The 13,642-nt window shown below is 56.6% G+C and overlaps 1 long non-coding RNA gene across 1 annotated transcript; it reads left to right on the plus strand.

The window, feature by feature from the left end:
* The first annotated feature begins 584 nt into the window (after positions 1-584).
* On the plus strand, positions 585-13,339 carry LOC125126993 (uncharacterized). The gene is made up of 3 exons (XR_007134840.1): positions 585-2,021; positions 4,953-5,060; positions 10,008-13,339. It is a non-coding gene; the product is annotated as an uncharacterized LOC125126993 (long non-coding RNA).
* The last annotated feature ends 303 nt before the right edge of the window (positions 13,340-13,642 follow it).

Here is a 13,642-nt window from a genome sequence, read left to right on the forward strand (position 1 = left end):
CGCAGGACCACGACAGCGGCAGCGGCCGCTCTTCCCGCCACCCCGCAGAGGCGGCGGCCCCGGGCTCCAGGGACCCCAAGCCCGGCGGCCGCCCGGAGGCCAGCCGAGCGGCCAGGAGGGGGCCCCGGGACAGCCCGGGCGGGGAGCCGTCGGCGGAGAGGAAGGCCAGGAGGAAGCGGTCGCCCTCCCTCCCCTGGAGCGTCCAGCCGGTGGGTGCAGTCCCAGGGGCCCAGCCAGGACCGGGAGGGGCCAGTCGGGGGCTGAGCCCAGCACAGCTCTGTGGGTGCGGGAGGGCCCGAGGTGTGACCAGCTCGCCCCTTTCTGGCCAGAAGCCACGGGGCACACAAGGTGCGCGGTCTTCGTCCCGGCGCAAACCCTCTCTTGTCATCCGGGGCCTTTCGCATCACCTATTTCCTACATTTTCATGTGCCCACTTAGCACTTGTACCTTTTTCTCTCTTTTGTCTTTTTAGGGCCGCACCCGTGGCATATGGAGGTGCCCAGGCTAAAGGTCCAGTCGGAGCTGCAGCTGCCGGCCTGCGCCACAGCCACAGCCACAGCCACACAGGATCCGAGCCGCGTCTGCGACCTGCACCCCAGCTCACGGCAACGCCGGATCCCTGACCCTAGTATTTGGACTTTAACTTCAAAAAAGGAACAGGAGTTCCCTGGCAGCCTAGTAGTTGAGGATCGGGTGTGCTCGCTGCAGTGGCGCAGGTTCCAACCCCGGCGGCAGTGCAGCCCAAGAAGAAAGGGCACATGACTTGATTGGGATCGACCTCACCTACCGAGCGTGAGAGGCGAGGCGCCGAGGCCCGCCCTTCCTCCCCGCGCCTGGCACCTGCCCTGCGTTGGCAGCTGCAGAGGCAGGACCGGCCACACACGAGTCCGTTCACGGCCACGCTGTGGGGCTCCATTCCCCGTGCAAGGGCCACCCGGGTCGTCTTTTGTGCACCTAGGGGAACCGGAGGCTCCCCTGTGGACGCCTCTCTGGGGGTCCTGGACAGTGTCCGCCTGTGGGGACGTGTCAACCAAACAGGACTAAGCACAAGCAGAGAGCACACGGCAGAGGTGACCGTGGTGACACAGAATTACGTTTGTGGGGGGAGGGGCAGGTTCCGAGGCTGCCCCGGCGACGGCCTTCCCCAGGATGGGCCACTTCCTCGCCGTCCACTCGGTTGCACAAAGTGAACGAGGGGCGAGGGGCGGGGAGCGGGCTGCGCCTCTGCCGGCCCGCCCCCCGCCCTGCCGGACGCACAGGGGGCTCTGCTGCTCGACGGGAAACGGCTCCGGTGACCACTCGGTGGAAGCACAGGTAGGACAGGAGCGGGGAGCAGAAGGTGGGTGTGCTAGGTGAAGGACCGAAAGAATGTGTAAGTACGTACACACACACACACACACACACACACACACCCCAGCCAGCCCGGAGGCTGGAAACCCAGGGGAGCCAAAGTAGCAGTTCAAATGCAAAGGCAGGACAAAGGCCTGGGGAGCCTCTCTTAGCCCCAGGAGAGGATGCCGGCCGTCAGCTGCTTAGGTGAGGCCCACCCCGTTGAGGCCAATGGGCTTTACGCAGTCTATGGATTTAAGTGGTGACCGTCACAGGGGTTTAGATGAGAACCCCTCCATGGGTCAGGCGGTTCAGGAGCGAAAAGCAGGAGGACAAAAAGCCAGGAGAGCACCACTCATTCATTCATTCACTCCTTCTTCTCTGGGGGTCGAATATTCGCAAGGGTTCTGCCCATTGTCTGCCCTGAGGTACTTGTGTACCCGGCATACAGTAGTTGTTTAATGAGTGCGCGGCTTCAGTTCAAAATGACCTTGACATTTCCTACCTGCTCCCCACACCCTGTTTTGTTTCCCTGCAGGTGACAGAGAAGCTTCCGGTGCCCTCCGTGGAGTCCGTGGCTGGGGACCAGCTGCCCCCCGTACCACTTCTGCCGTCAAAGTCATCGGGAAAAAGCTTTCTCCCTGCTGTGCCTGCGGCCTCGAAGCTAAGACCCAGCCTCAGTTTTCACGCAGGTACACAACCAAAAAGGAGATGCGAGTGTTGGGTTTTTTCTCTCTCTTCAGACTGCCCCTCCTCTCAAATATACATCTTGAGAAAGCACGCCCGTCTAGGCCGTTATCCGTGCTCCGAACCTGGGCGTGAGTGAGTTTCTGGTTTTCTTAGGCAGTGAATCAGCCAGAGCCCCTGGTTCTGTGCAAAGTACTTGCAGGTGTGCTCAGTTCTGCTTCCGCTTGACCCGCCAATGGGGCTCAAAATAGCGACTACAACTGCGCGCCTGTGGCTGGCTGCCTTTACTAGGTCTGGACCCCGGACCCTGTGATTTCTTGCAGAATTTGAAAGATTCACATTCTTTCAGGTTTAAATCCTGCCCCCTGTGGTGGCTGTTATTGCAAAGATAATAGATACTCACTGGGAAAACTTTGGAATATAGATACAATTATATAAGAAGAAACCCATGTGCAGACTCCACCACCCAGCAACGGTAAAAAGGTGACTTCGTCACGGGCACACGGGGACCTGAACTGTCCCCTATTATGGATATTAGGGTTGTTTTCGAGGCAGCCCAGTCATGAAAATCAGTTGGGGGATGTCAGCGCTCCTCAGAGGGGCCACCAACTCTTACTGACCTGTGACCAAAGGGCACAGAAGCTGAGGTCAAGGGTTTAGAAAAGAGAGGCAATCTGACAGCACCACAACCTGTCCTCAGTGGCCTGGTTCTGAATTTAAAATGTTTTCCCTGGAGGTTCCTCGTGGCTCAGTGGGTTAAGGATCCGGACTTGTCACTGCTGTGGCTATGGTTATAGCTGCAGCTCGGGTTCGATCTCTGGCCCAGGAACTATGGCACACAGGTTTGGCCAAAAAAAAAAAAAAAAAAGTTTTTCCCTAAATCTTCCTCATGATTTGTTTTTGTTATATTTGTGAACGTTTCAGTCCACCACAGATTAAAGGCAGACAAGCAAACTGGTCCTCGCCATGGAGAGTCTCGAGCACTGGCCTGAATCTAGTTACACAACAGAGCTCGCGTGCACTGAGCACTTCCCAGCGCTGGGCACTGCGTGGTGTCAATGCACTGCCCTCTCGATAGTTCCGCAAGGGAAGTAACGACTATTATCCCCAGGATACAGATGAGGAAACGGAGGCACAGAGAGGTTAAGGAACTTGCCGAAGGTCACACAGCAGGGAGTGGTGGAGGTGGGCTTCACAACCAGGGAGGCTGGGTCCAGATCCTTAGCTTTTTTTCTTGGCGGCGCCCATGACATATCCAAGTTTCCAGGCCAGAGAATGAACCTGAGCCACAGCCGTGACCCGAGTCACTGCAGTGACAAGGCTGGATCCTTATCGCTGGTCTGTCAGGGAGCTCCCCAGATCCTCAGCCCTTAACCGCCCTTCCCTTTTCTGTTTCATTAGCGTGTGCTGAGTGGTTACCCAGGCACAGGCGTGTGCGCATTAGGGCTCCGGATACAGCTCAAGGTTGCTGGAGGCAGCGTATGCACATTGGCAGGTGTTCACCGCGGCATAACCTGATTCATACACATGTTTTCTTTTCTTTTTTTTTTCTTTTAGGGCCACACCCGTGGCATATGGAAGTTCCCAGGCTGGGGGTCTAATCAGAGCTGCAGCTGCCGGTCCACACCACAGCCCACAGCAACGCAGGATCCTTAACCCACTGAGCGAGGCCAGGGGTCGAACCCACATCCTCATGGATACCAGTTGCGTTTGTTACTGCTAAGCCACAGCGGGAACGCCCCATACACACGTTTTCAAAGGCCTTTTGCAATCTGACCTTGACAAAATTCAGATTTATCTGTGGATTTCTCAACTTGGCTACTGAAACTGCCAGGAACAACAGCGGCCGGCAACAACGCTTAAGAAACTGAAAACACTTTCAGAAACACCAGACGTATTCTTTATCCTTGCAAGACTTTCTGCTTTCAAAAGTTTTTGATTCCTTTTTTCTGCTTACGTGGTTACAGAACAACAAACAGTCCCAAGGCTGGGGGCTGGGCTGGCGCTGCACCCTGTCCTCCCAGCGGCGGGACAGCACCTGCAGGGCAGGGGAGCGTGTGACCTAACAGGTGCTGAGAGGGGGCTTGTTACCGCCGCTTAGGTCCCAGCATCACCCCCCACTCCCATCCCTGGAGTTGAGGTTCGCCTGCCTCTGGAGAAAAGCCCCCTGGCAGGAGTCTGTGTGGATGCTTTAAAGAGGGGCTTGCTTTCTTTGTTACAAAGTTCCTGACATACAGAAGCCAAGATGGCACCACAGCTGCCAAGGCGGCCCCGTCACCTGCAATACTTTGGCAGTTTTGTTTTGTGGTCTCTATACATTCTCGTTTGTTCGTTTGTTGTTTGTTCTCCTGGAGATGTTTCAAGAAAATCCCAGGTCATCGCACCCATAAATATTTCAAGACCTCTCTCTAATGGATAACAGAGTATTCATCACAAGTCTCCGCTAGAAAAAGATCCATTCCCTGTAGCATCTGCGGCCCAGTCCCCGTACAGAGGAAGTCAGCCTTTTTCAGTGAGAGCGAGCGCGGTCACAGGCCGGCCCCCTCACTTGGCAGGAAAGGGTACACGTCTTGGTCTGGCCTGGGCTGAGCCCCGGGGCTTCAGCAAACCCAGAAAATCCTTCACCGCCCTGCTGTGTCCAGCTGAGAGCAAGCAGGGGGTGGAAGGAAGAGGGGAGGGCAGGGCTGAGGAGGAGGGAGTGGAGCCGGAAGCCAGAGGGTGGAAAGCTCCAGAAAGGCCAGAGCTCAGAGTTGGTGGAAAGCACCATGCCTCCTGGGGCTGTGGGAGAACAAATGAGGCAAGCTCAGTAAAGAGCGGACACGTAGTAGGTCTGAATGTGGTGCAGCAAACACGCACCATCTAGTTTGTTCCCGGGATTCGCTGGGGGTGCCTCGAAATAATACCGTCCTCTCCTCTCCTCTGCGCTCCCCGTCCAGATGAGACCACGCGCCACGCGCCGGAGGTCAGCTTCACCTTCCCCAGCGCCACCTGGCAGAGCAGCACAGGCCCCAGCAGGGCGCCCCTCCGGCCCCGGGACATCCGAGGTCAGTGCCTGCCGCCCCCAGACACGCAGCCCTGCCTCTGCCAGGGCAGTGAAGGCAGAGCGCGAGGCCCTCAGAGCTGAGCACACGCGCTGTCACTGGGGGAGCTGTGACACCACTGCCCCGTGCCCTTCAGACCTGACTGACCGTCGGGTGCCCAGCGCCAGCTGTGAGGGCTGGACACCAAGACACGTTTACCTCAGACGCCACCCCGCACTCGCCCGTCCCTGAGGAGGTGTGACTGCATCGCCTGTCCCTCAGACGCGACTGCTCTCGACACGTCCACGCACCTGAAGCTGTGACAGCAAGCTCGTGTCCCTCACACATGGCCGCGCCCACCTCGCGCCCCCTCTAAGGAGGCCGAGCAAAGAGTGCGCTGTACCTCACAGGGACCAGCTAGCCCCTGTCTCCTCACTCAGGGGGCAGGGAGAGCAAAAGCACTTCGACTCCAGACACGACTGAAATCAAGAGCTTCCACACCCGAGGAGGAGGTGAGAGCAGGGCACGTTTGCCTCAGACACGACGCGTATCAGAAGCTTCTTCACACGAGGGTGCTGGGAGCGCGCCGCACGTGGTTTGCAGACGTGACCCGTCAGCACAGGTCTCTTCACCTGACGGAGGTGTCACCGCGTCACACATGTTCCTCACCCCAGACAAGTCACCACGTGGCTCCTCACTTGGGAAGCCCCTGGCAGCGCTGCACGCGTACCTCAGACACATCTGACATCAACAGCTTCCTCACCTGAGGAGGCTGTGCGCGCACGTACGTTTACCTCAGATGGACCCACATCAAAGCAGCTTCACCCGAGGAGGCCGTGAGGGCCTGGCAGACATGACCACTCACCACACAGGTGTTCTTTCCTTCTGTCGTTGGTCTTTTGGGGGCTGCACCCGAGGCATATGGAGGTTCCCAGGCTAGGGGTCTAACTCGAGCTGTAGCCACCGGCCTGCACCACAGCCAGAGCAACGCGGGATCCTTAACCCCCTGAGCCAGGCCAGGGATCAAACCCGCCACCTCATGGTTCCTAGTCGGACTCGCTTCCGCTGCGCCGACACAACTCCTCGCCACAGGTCTTCTCCCCCGAGTGTGTGACAGCACCGCCTGCGTTCCGCCAACCTGCCCAGTCACCAGATGTGTCCCCACTTAGCAGGCTGAGGAAGCATATGCACATTTACCTCGGAAGGACCCTTACCACAGGTGCCCTCAGCTGAGGAGGCTGACCTGTCACCACGTGTCTCCTCGTGTGCAGAGGCTGTGGCGACAGCGGCGCGTTTACCCCGGTCCCCACCAGTGCGTGAGGCTTCCGCACCTGAGGACACTGCGACGGCGGGGCTCTTTGCCGCAGGCCTGACCAAGCACCGCACTCTCCTCACCCGCGGAGGCTGCCACCGCCCTGCACGTGCGCCTCACACGGAGGAGTCACCGTGTGTCTCCTCACTTAAAGAGCTTCTGCCAGCATGCGCGTTTACCTCAGGCCTGAACGAGGTACATCAAGTCACTCACCAGAGGAGGCTGTGAGAACACAGGGCACACATCCCTCAAACGGGACCAGTCACCTCGTATCTCCTCAAGTGAGCGGGCTGTGACAGCAGGGAACAGCATCAGCAGTTTCTTCCCCTGAGGCGGCCTGAGAGCCTGTCACGTGATGCTCAGACCTGACCAATCACGCACGCCTCCTCGCGCTCTCAGACCTGACCAATCACCAGCCGACTCGGGCTCTCAGACCTGACCAATCACCATCCGTCTCTTCACGTTCGAAGGCTGCGAAGGCGCTGCACGTGTAGCTCACGCGTGACGCGTCCACACGTGTCTCCTTACACAAGGAGGCTGTGACAGATGCACATTGGCCTCCGACATGACTGATCAGAAGCTTCTTCAGGGAGTCCCCGCGGTGACGAGCATCTATGAGGATGAGGGTTCCATCCCTGGCCTTGCCCAGTGGGTGGGGGATCCGGCGCTGCCGTGAGCTGTGGTAGACGCGGTTCGAATCTGGTGTTGCTGTGGCCGTGGCGCAGGCCGGTGGCTGCAGCTCTGACTGGACCCCTAGCCTGGGAACCGCCATATGCCGCGGGTGTGGACCTAGAAAGAAAAAAAGACCAACCCCCCCCAAAAAAAACAAAAAAGGCTTCTTCAGAGTTTCCCGTCGTGGCTCAGTGGTTAACTGAGACTGACTAGCGTCCAGGAGGACGCAGGTTCGATCCCTGGCTTCGATCATCAGGTTAAGGATCCGGCATTGTCATGAGCTGTGGTGTAGTTCAAAGAAGCGGCTTGGATCTCATATTGCTGTGGCTGTGGCGTAGGCTGGTGGCTACAGCTCTGATTAACCCCCTAGCCTGGGAACTTCCATATCCATATGCCATGGGAGCGGCCCTCAAAAGACAAAAAAAAAAAAAAGCTTCTTCACCTGAGGAGGCTATTAAGGCAATGCACATGTTCCTCACACGTGACCAGTCAGCAGGCATCTCCTCTATGGAGGAGGCTGAGAGAGCATGGACATTTACCTCAGACCTGACTAATCGCCCTACGTCTCCTCACCTGAGGAGCCTGGGACAGTACCGCACACGCATGTAGCTCACACACGACTAGTTACCACGTGTCTCCTCTCCTAAGGAGGCTGAGACAGCAGGCACATTTATCTCATACCTGACCAATCACGTCTCCTCACGTGAAAAGCTATTACCATATGCACATTTATCTCAGACATGATCAATTCTAATGCTTCTACACTTGAGGAGGTTGTGGGAGGACTGCACATGATTCTTTGGCTTGACCAGTCACCACACGTCTCCTCACCTGAGGAGGCTGTTACAGCATTGCACGTGTGTTTCACAGGTGATCCTTCACCACATGTCTCCTCACTTAAGGCGTCTGTACAGCATGTGCATTTACCTCAGACTGACCAATCACCTCTTGTCTCCTCACCTGAGACATCTGTGACAACATGCACGTTTGCCTCAGACAGATACCACAGATCTCCTCACCTGGGGAGGCTATTTCAGAACTGCAAGTGTTCTTCACAGGTGATCAGTCCCCACCCATCTCCTCACTCCTTGAGGAGAATGTGATAACAGTGCACTTGTCCCTCAGGTGTAAGCAGTCAGCATGTGTCTCCTCAGTTGAGGAGGCTGTGTTAGCAGTGCACGTGTACCTCAGAAGTGACCCATATCATGTGTCCCTTCACCCGAGGAGGCTGTTGACAGCATGACACGTATACCTCAGACCTGATCACCACAAGTTTCCTTACCTGAGGAGGCTGTGACAGCAGTGCATGTGTTTCTCAGACTTTACTGCTCAACCCACACCCCCTCATCGGTCAGGGGAAGGGCAGCAGTGCAGGTACATCCCATGTGACTCTTCTTGGCTCAGGAGCCATTTTGGCTCCTGACTACTTCAGTGGACAGCACAGGTCTAGAACCTGACCAAAATCATGTCGCTCTTGTTCTTTTTTCTTTCTTAATGGCCACATGGCCTATGGAAATTCCTGGGACAGGGACTGAATCGGAGCCACAGCTGCAGCAGCACTGGATCCTTTAACTCGCTGTGGGAGGGTGGAGATTGAACCTGTGCCTCTGCAGCGACCCAAGCCGCTGCAGTTGGAGTCTTAACTTGCTGCACCACAGTGGGAACTCCTTGTCGTCCTCGTCCTTACCCTCAAAGGCATGTTTGCTTGTTTTATTTAACTTCGAGCCAAACCTCTTCCCAGAAGGGGTGTAATTTTCCACATTCACTAGCCCTATCATGAAATTACCAGTTACCATAATATTCTGTGTCCTGTGTATTAACCTTAAAACCCGAGACACAGATGTGTCACTGGGTCCATGGCCCTCCTCTTCCTCCTCATTTCCCTTATTTTATGGTTTTGTTTTTGTTTCTGGAAATAAGAACAACCATGTGCCTGGGTATGTGATGAATCCCAGGGATGGTTTAAGTTAACATGAGTGCCACGTTCCTGTCATTCCTGCCCCAGTGTGTGAGGCCTGTGTTGCCTGGATCCTTTCTGGAAACAGGAAACTTCCTCTGACATCGTGGCACTATTTTCTCACCACTGACCCAACATCCAACCCAGTTGGCTGTAAGGATGTGCATAAATCAACACTAGGCTTAAAGACCACCAGGAGGGGCTGGCCCTACTCAGGAAGTTCTGTCTCATGTCTAACTCCTGTCCCTCTTGCTGTACCTTCAAGCCATTCCCATACGTTACTGTTTCAGAAAAGGCTTCATCACTTTTTTTGTCTTTTTGCCTTTTTAGGGCCACTCCCCACAGCATAAGGAGCTTCCCAGGCTAGGGGTCTAATCGGAGCTGTAGCTGCCTGCCTACACCAGAGCCAAAGCAACGTGGGATCCAAGCTGCGTCTGTAACCTGCACCCCAGCTCACGGCAACGCCAGATCCTCAACCTACTGAGCGGGGCCAGGGATAGAACCCACAACCTCATGGTTCCTAGTCGGATTCGTTAACCACTGTGCCACGACGGGAACTCCCTATGCCCTTCTTTTTAAGGCTTCTCAGGGAAACGGTGTCAAAGGCGTGGACTGGCCACAACCTTGGGGTCAGAAGCTCCCAGCCCAGAGCAGGCTGAGTAACAGCCAGTTATGCGCTGCCATTTAAATAACATTTCTTTAAACATGAGGGACGGGAAATGTCGCCCAGGGATCTCCTTGTCCTCCTGGCATGGGTTCGCCATAGCGAAGAACGTGCTGTAGGGGTTCAGGGGCCGGCCTGGTGTTGTGAGAGGAGCAGAGGCCAGGACAGACTTGAAAGCAAGGCCCAAGTCAGGGGGGTGAGGTCACATGGGGCCCAAAGGTCTCTGGGGCACGGGCAGGGCTGGCAGCGGGAGAGAGTCCACGCAGGCGGGACACTGTGGCAGGCCAGCCACCCCTGGCGCCAGGGACACTGGCTTTGCTCGAGTTTACCTTGACCACCGGCTAAGACCTTCCCTTCCCCCTCCAGGGTCTACAGACAGCGGAGGCCGACGTCACAGCCCACTGCCCCCTGGCCACCGCCACAAGCACCAGGGTGGCAGCGCCCAGTGGCCGAGGAGACCACAGTAAAGATGGCAGCAAGCAGAGCGCCACTGTCACGCTGAGGGAAGGTCCGAGAAGCTGATCTCGGTACCAGGGTCTCTCTGCCTGGAAGCTGAGTTTGAGAGCCGGGGGCTCCAGCAGGGACGCTCCGGGGCAGCCCGCCCTTTGCCCAGCTTCCTGCAGCCCTTTGCACCAGGCCTGGTGTCTGCCTCACCAGCCACCTTCAGAAGAAGAATGTCCACTGGGCAGTGGCAGAGCCCTTCCCAAGGACCTCAGGCCCATTTGGGGTCATTCCCAGGCGTGGGTGCTCTTTCCAGGACCACCCACCCCCCGCCGTGGCCTCTGCTCTGAGAGAAGCTGGGACACATCGCCCTTCAGGTCCGGCTCAGGCTGAGGAAGCCACTGGGGACACCTGGGCGGCTGCTGGCAAGAGGCAGGGAGGAATTTGTCCCCAACGCCACGTGTTAGTAGAGGTTCTCCAGAAAAAGGGAACCAAAGTTGTGTGTGTGTGTGTGTGTGTGTGTGTGTGTGCTCGCACACACTACCCAAAACAGGGAGGAAAGAGATTTCCTTGAAGAGATGGGCATATTGGCTGTGGGAGCGGGCAAGTCTGAGACCTGCAGGGCTGGCTGGAGGCCCGGGGGGAGTTGCCGCTGTGTCCCCCGGTCGGGAGCAGAGGGCCCCCCTCCTCAGGTGACCTCAGTCTTTCTTCTCTGTCCGCCTTCACCTGACTGGCTGAGGCCCACCCACATCACAGAGGCTGATCTGCTTTTACTCAAAGTCTCCTCACGTTTAACCTCAAGACAGAGAGCACACGCTATCACTCAGATGCGAAATCTAAAATGTGGCCCAGAGGAACCTACGTACCGAACAGACACAGACCCACAGACATGGGGGGCACACTTGCGGTTGCCCAGGGGGAGGGGGAGGGAGCGGGATGGACGCGGAGTTTGGGGCTCATACCCGCAACCTATTGCACTGAGATGGATGAGCAAATGAGGTCCCGCTGTATCGCCCAGGGAATTACAGCCAGTTACTGGTGACAGAACACGATGGAAGAGGACATGGGAAAAAGAAGGTGTATCTATGTCACACTGGGTCACTGTGCTGTGCAGCAGCAGTTGACAGAACTTTGTAAATCAACCATACTCGAATCAAAAAGATTTTTGGAACCTCATCTCATCTAAAGAATACCTTCCCAGCAACATCTGGACCGGCGTTTGATCAAACCTCTGGGTCTCGCGGGCCTGGCCAGGTCGATGCGTCCAGTTAACCCTCTCGCTCCATGGCTGGCCTGCAGAGTGACACTCGTCACAGCGTACGTGGGCTCCCAGGGAAACGCAGGAACACGGTCCCATTTCCATGACCCAGCCACCCCCCACCACAGCGCTCTAATGTCCCTCTCAGCACCCCTGATGCAGGGAGGAAAGCGCTGCTAACTGTTGGGAACAAGACACATGAAACCAGCCGTGTAAATTGGGGGCCCCAAACTAAGGCTCCAATTGCATTAGGAGTGTATATGCTTCTGTCGTTTTCCATCAAGACGGGAAAAAACAAAACAAAACGGAAAAACTCTGAGCACCATCCTGTGTCGGGGGATGGTTACCTCCTCTGGTTGTGCTTTTGGCGCTTGCCGTCATTTTCAAACTGGCGCCTCATCCCTTGCTTTCAGGGCCCCCTTGTTTGAAGGCCATTGGGAGCCACACCCCCAGGTGGCAGAATTCACGCTGGGCAGAGCAGGTCAGGGCTGCGAGGGGGAGGTGGCCTCGTGGTCTTGCGGCCCTGGTGGAGCCTGGGCAACTTTGCCCCCGTGTGGGCCTGGCCTGTGGTAGGCACACTGCACACAGGCGCTGTCGCCTGGCTGCCTCCCATAATGCCTGCTGTCAGGGAAGACATGCTAGGGGCTTCCTCGAAGCCGTGTTTTCCTTTCTGGAGGCGTGTGTGGCAGTGGGAGTGGGGCCTGTTTATCCTCAGCAGCTCTGCTGCCCACTGTGCTGCCCACCTGCCATGCGTGCACCACCCTCATCGAAGCGCCAAGGCCGCCTGGGGAGGGACGCCTTCTGCTCTCTGGTGCTGGCCCCAGCTCCTGGGAAGGGCAGGAATTCCCGATTGCCCCCTTTTATCTGCTCTTTTTCGTCCATGAGAACAGAACCCCAATTTTCAGCTGACCACAGCTCCTAAAAATCTCCATTCCCCAGCCTCCTTAGCGGCTGTGTATGGCCATGTGACTAAGTTCTGCTTGATGGAATATAAGCCAGAAGTGGCTGCTTCATAAAGGATAATGAGCATGTCCCTCGTGCCTCTTCACTTCCTCAATCCTACCACCTGGAAGTTGAATGTGATGGCTGGAACTCTAGCCACCATTTTGGGGCCATGAGGGCAAAGGCTACACCCTGCAGAGAATGGAGTGGGAAGCTGAAAGGAGCCTGGGTCCTCTGGGAGCAGAGGTGTCTCTCAGCATTGCTCCATCCTACTTCCAGACTTTAACCCGAGAGAGAAATAACATCCCCCTGAAGCCACTGTGGTTGGTGCACCTCGTCTTATGTGACACACGAGGGAAGCTCAGGCAGTTGGCAACTCATGGCTGGAGAAGATCCTGGTGCTTTAGTGGAGTGGCAGTGAGGGATCAGAGATGCAGGGCCGAGGGCGAGGCATGGGGGTTGAGTTCAGCCCCTGGGGTGGTGGGAGAAAAGCAGAAACTCCTAGTCTTTGTATACCCTGTCTTGAGTTGGGTGAGACTGTTGGCCAGGAAAGACAGCTGGTGGATTCTGAGGACGGGAGTCTTCACCATGAGGCTGTAAAGTGGCCTGTGCCTTAGAAGTTGCAAACTTTTCTTTCCCAAATTACCAACGGGTGCAAACCTGAGCTTGCAATGCACGCATTTTGTAACTGTTAGTTCTTTTGACCGTGGCATCAAATTGCCTTCAGCAGCTTCACCTGGCGCCGCCGCCTCCTCCTCCTCCGTCGGCCAGCGCCCTAGGAGGGCCTGGATGGGCAGCCTCCTTGGCCCAGCCACCCTGCTCCGCGCTGAGGGCCTGGCTGCAGCTCTGAAGCCCCGCTCCTCATGGCTGGGATGGCTCTCTGAGTTTGGGGTTTCCCACGGTACAATGGGGCACACTGACAGCAAGCTCTGCAAGGTGGCAGAGCTGGATTCCATGCTTACCATACACGCAGGGCAAAGGGAGGCTTAACAGTACACTGGAAAACCTCTCGCATCACCTACACTGAATGCCTACATCATTAAATAAACCTACATTAAATGAATACCTCACTGCACTCACTTTGTCTGAAAGGCTCGCCCTCAAAGGTAGTGCAGTAAACGTGACTCAGGGCTCAGCAGAGGGGTGGGTGTTCCAGCAACTTTCAGGGAAGGAGCAGGTGTGAGCAGGTGCGACCCGGTCCGGTGCTTTGGCGGACAACGTGTGATGACCTCTGATCCGCGCCTGCCTGCCTGCTGCGTGGACCCCATCCCAGGACCTCGCCCTGGTCCTGCCATGTGGTACAGGGCAGAGGCTGAATGTGCGAAGGAGGCGCCTCCGGCCAGAATGTCTTGTGATTATT

The sequence above is a fragment of the Phacochoerus africanus genome, chromosome 5 (genome assembly GCF_016906955.1).
Source record: "Phacochoerus africanus isolate WHEZ1 chromosome 5, ROS_Pafr_v1, whole genome shotgun sequence".
NCBI lineage: Eukaryota > Metazoa > Chordata > Mammalia > Artiodactyla > Suidae > Phacochoerus > Phacochoerus africanus.